Raw genomic sequence first — 5,286 nt, 5'->3', positions numbered from 1 at the left:
GGGAGGTGATCACGGGTATAAACTTATACATATATACATGCTATACAGGTGGTGACTAAAGTCGGGTCGGCTCGTAGGAGTACCCGCGAGTGATTCCGATGTTGGGGGTTGAAGGGGCAGGTGGCTCCATCCCGGTAGAGGTGGGCCTGAGTTCCCGAAGGCCCCCGACTGTTACTTTGTGGCGGAGCGACAAGGCAGGTTGAGACCACCTAGGAGAGAGGTGGGCCTGGCCCTAGTCGGCATCCGTGGTTATTTCAAAATAACACGCTTAACGAGATTCTTGGTATTTGATCTGAGTCTGGCTACTGGCCTATACGCACTAACCAACTACGCGGGAACAGTTATGGGCACTTGACGCCGTGGTATCAGCCGAAGCCTTCATGACGTCAGCGACTGAGCGGCGTGCGCTGGGTTGGACCGCGTAACGCAACTTCCTTTGTAATGGAGGTTGCTAGGTCTGCTCTCCGGCCGCGTTCGCAACGTGCAGGTGTGCAAAGGGCGATGGGCCCAGACCCCTGCGCCATAGGATTTAGACCGGCGTGCTGACCTCTGTTGTGCCTAGGTAGGGCTGCGACGTGTTAATCTTCCGAGGTCAGGCATGACCCAGAGAAGTGTGTCCGGACAAAGGGGATCGAGCGTGTTGGGAAATGTGGTGCACCCCTGCAGGGAAGTTAATCTATTCGAATAGCCGTGATCTTCGGTAACATGACGACTTGGAGTTGTACCTTGACCTTATGACAACTAGAACCGGATACTTAATAAAACACACCCTTCCAAGTGCCAGATACAACTGGTGATCGCTCTCTCACAGGGCAACGAAGGGAGGATCATCAGTTAGGATTATGCTATGCGATGATACTGGGTGAACTTACCATCTACTCTCTTCTTCTGCTGCAAAATGGAGGTTACCAGAAGCGTAGTCTTCAAAAGGACTAGCTATCCCCATCTTATTCCGGCATTCTGCAGTTCAGTCCACATATGATACCATTAATCCATTTGATACCAATGCATACATATGTAGTGTCGCTCCTTTCTTGCGAGTACTTTGGATGAGTACTCACGGTTGCTTTGCTCCCTCTTTTCCCCTTTCTATACTCGATTGCTGCGACCAGATAGTTTAGGAGGATCTCAGGCAGGAGGCCTACGCCTCTTTCGATATGTATCCCAGTTTGTGCTAGCCTTCTTAAGGCAAACTTGTTTAACTTATGTCTATACTCAGATATTGTTGCTTCCGCTGACTCGTCTATGATCGAGCTCTTGTATTAGAGCCCTCAAGGCCCCTGGCTTGTAATATGATGCTTGTATGACTTATTTTATTTGTAGAGTTGTGTTGTGATATCTTCCCGTGAGTCCCTGATCTTGATCGTACACGTTTGCGTGTATGATTAGTGTACGATTGAATCGGGGGTGTCACAAGTTGGTATCAGAGCCGACTGCCTGTAGGAATCCCCCTTCCACACTCCTTGGCCGAAGTCGAGTCTAGACATTACAAAACTTTTTACTAACATGGTTGTGTGCCTTACGGGCCCACGTCGCCATCTGGGTGGTATTAGGATCTTTTTCTCCTTGATCCTTACTCTGGGACTCTAAACTCTCTCCTACTCGGGTTAAACGATTTTACTAACTCTAACATTAGGATCCCGTGACCACGTTCACCCCAAAGTTGGATAAGCCCTAGTTATTCTTTAGAGTAGTATTTGGCATTTTTCACATTGTCATTTGACTCCTGTGAAAACATCTTTGTTTTCAGATGGAACCCACGAGACAGGTCGTGCGCCACACGACGGCCATTGGTGCCTCAGGATCACCTGCGGTGTTGGTTGAGATGATGACCTATCTGGGTTATCGCTGGCACCCTGAGTACACCGTCTATGAGGAGTACCAGGACTTCAACCAGGAGCAGTACCGTGCCATCGTCCACCTCTACTCTCGGGAGTATGACTCCACTACCGTGTTGCACACTGCTCATGGTGTTGGCATGACTATCGATATGGCGGTCCACGATGCTGCTTATGCTGCTCTGACATGTCTTCGTGGAGAGTATCAGGAGTTGGACACCTCCCCCTTCAGGCACATTGCTATCACATCCGATGTTAGTGCGGAGGGGTATTACACTTCTGCCTACTCCACTGTCACCCGAGAGCCCTTCTACCATTAGAACCTGGTTCTGCATGCTGATGGGTTGGATAGAGCTAACCGAGCTCTTCGCCACGAGTTGTACACCACCCGTCAACACCTGTACCGTGCTCTGACGCTGTTGCACCCCTCTGTCCGATTTGGTGATCTATCGCATTCTGCGATCTACCCTTCCAGGACCGTGATGCCCCAGGGTGTCGGCTGGCCAGATGTGTGAGGCTACTCTCCCGCACTTGGTCCTCTCCTGCCACCTGCGCGTCGGGTTCCGCACCAGAGTATCCGCGGACCCCAGGCTACTCGTGTGGAGGTCTTCCCTTCGCGTCACTACCAGCTGTCAGGCTACACCTACCTCCACAGTTCCTCATGGGACTGATGTAGGCTTGCTTGTTAGTGTTAGATGCATTCGCCGCGAGCCTGCGTGCCGCCTATGATGTTCTTAGTCTGTGTACTGAACTCTGTGTACCGAACTCTATGCATGATATCTTTTGTAAGCTATGCCAACTACTAAGTAGTATCTATCATGTTCTTTCATTATGCATGTTTCATCATGAATGATTCTTGTCCTTACAATTCTCAATGCTGAACTACTCCTGTTATATATTAGGAGGATGGTTAGACCAGGTGGTCGTGGTCATGGTAACCCTCCCCCACCCCCGCCCGAGTACATGGCTGGGATGATGCAACAGTTTGAGCTAAATCGCCAATTCATGCAGAATATTATGGCTCAGTTTCCTCGCCCCAATATGAACCAGCAGCCAACCCAAGTGACTCTGCAGGATTTCATGCGCCTCAACCCAACCGTGTACCGCAGCTCAACTCAGCCTCTGGATGCTCATGATTTGCTCCGTGACATCACCTATGAGATGGAGCCGGCTGATGTAGCCCCTGCCAGCTATGTCACCTTTGCTTCCTTCTTCTTGAAGGGACTCGCTGCTCAATGGTGGGACAGCCACAGGCGTACCCTGCCGGTTGGAACAATGATCACCTGGCCAGACTTCCAAGCTGCCTTCCGTGCTCGCTTCATTCCTCAGGGAGTCATGGACTGGAAGAAGCGCTAGTTCCGCAGCCTCACCCAAGGCAACAAAACTGTGGAAGCCTATCAGCGGGAGTTTCTGGACTTGTCCCGCTATGCTGAAGAAGACATTGCAACTGATGCACACAGACATGAGAAGTTCTGTGATGGCCTTCAAGCTGACATCAAGCTCGCACTTCTAGTGCATGACTTTGCTGATTTCGCCACCTTGGTGAACAAGGCCATCAATGTCGAAACTGGTCTGCAGGAACACCAGAGCTCTCACAGGCGCAACCGTGACACGGGCTCATCTTCGGGCCCGTCCTGGCAGAAGCATAGGATATGGATTCCCAACAGCATGTACCAGCCAACTGCACCTGCTCCAAGGCAGTCCTATGCTGCACCGCGTCTGCCTCCCCCACCAACTAGGCAGCCAAGACTTCGAGCTCCACCACCCTGAGCTCCTGTTCCCACTCCCAATAACGGTCTGTGCTACAAGTGTGGCCAACCTAGTCACCTTGCCAGGAACTGCTATCAGAATCAGAACCAGAATCAACTGGCCCTTCCCACAGTTGGCCGTGGAAGCAACCAGCCTCGCAACAACAATGCCAAGTCTTATGGTCGCGTTCATGCCAACCACGTTGATCTCAATGAAGTTCTAGACTAGCCTGCTACCGTGATGGGTACACTCCTTGTAAATTCAGTACCATCATCTATTTTATTTGATACAGGAGCATCGCATTCATTCATATCAGCTGAGTTTGCATTCATGCATGGCATTAAATACGAAGAGATGAACACTGCGATTGTGGTACACACTCCTGCGGGCCAGTGTCAAACCTCTACGGTTAGTCACAACATTCCCGTTGAAATTGAAGGACTGGAATTCCTTGCCTCTCCCATCGTACTGAAGTCCTGTAGCATCGACCTAATTTTGGGAATGGATTGGTTGAAAGCGCATACTGCTTCTATAGTTTGCGCCACTAAGGTCGTCCATCTGCTACACCCTTCTGATGAAATAATTACTTACCAAGCTCATCTAGTTCAGAACGCCGAGGCACAACTTTATGCCTTGAATGCGTTGAACGCTGCACCACTCGAGGGCATTGAAAACATTCCCATCGTTCGTGAATTCCAAGACGTCTTCCCAGAAGAACTTCCTGGGATTCCCCCTGCTAGAGTTGCCGAATTCATCATCGACTTGAAACCCGTCACCACCCCTATAGCCAAACGACCCTACAAGATGCCGCCACATGAAATCATTGAGCTTACGGAGGAAATCGACAAATCTCTTGTCAAAGGTTTCATTCGCCCAAGTTGCTCTCCTTGGGGAGCACCTTCTCTCTTTGTTAAGAAGAAGGATGGGACAAACCGATTAGTCCAAGTCTACCGTCCTATAAACCAAGCTACCATTCAGAATAAATATCCTCTTCCTCGGATCAATGAACTTTATGGTCAAATGGCTGGTTCATCAGTGTTCTCCAAACTCGACTAGAGGTTGGGTTACCACCAGATCCGTGTTTGTGAAGAGGATATCCGAAAAACCGCCTTCGTGACTCGGTATGGATCATACGAGTACACCGTCATGCCATTCGGCTTAACGAATGCTCCCGCCACCTTCTCTCGTCTGATGAACTATATATTCATGGATTACCTCGACAAGTTCGTCGTGGTTTATCTGGATGATATCCTTGTATTTTCCAAGAACAAAGAAGAACATGTTGAACATCTTCGTCTTGTGCTGGAAAAGCTTCGAGAGCATCAGCCGTATGCTAAGTATTCCAAGTGTGAATTCTGGCTCCCCGAAGTAACCTATCTTGGGCATGTCATCTCCAAGGATGGTATTGCCGTCAACCCTGAACGAGTTTAGGCTATTCTCGATTGGACTCCTCCGAAGAATGTCAAGCAAATCCGAAGTTTTCTCGGTCTCGCTAGCTATTGCCGTCGATTCGTCAAGAACTTCTCCAAGATTGCTAGGCCTCTGACTAATCTGTTGCATAAGGGTGTCAAGTTCGAATGGACAGACAAGTGTCAGGATAGTTTCCACGCGCTCAAAGACAAGTTGACTGCTGCCCCAGTGCTTGCTCCACCTGATACTAAGAAGGACTTCGTCATTTACTGTGAAGCTTCCCGTCAAG

This window comes from Triticum urartu, chromosome 5A (assembly GCF_056163025.1).
Source record: "Triticum urartu cultivar PI428250 chromosome 5A, HENAU_Tu73, whole genome shotgun sequence".
In the NCBI taxonomy this organism is placed as follows: Eukaryota; Viridiplantae; Streptophyta; class Magnoliopsida; order Poales; family Poaceae; genus Triticum; species Triticum urartu.
Note: the sequence above shows the minus strand (reverse complement) of the source record.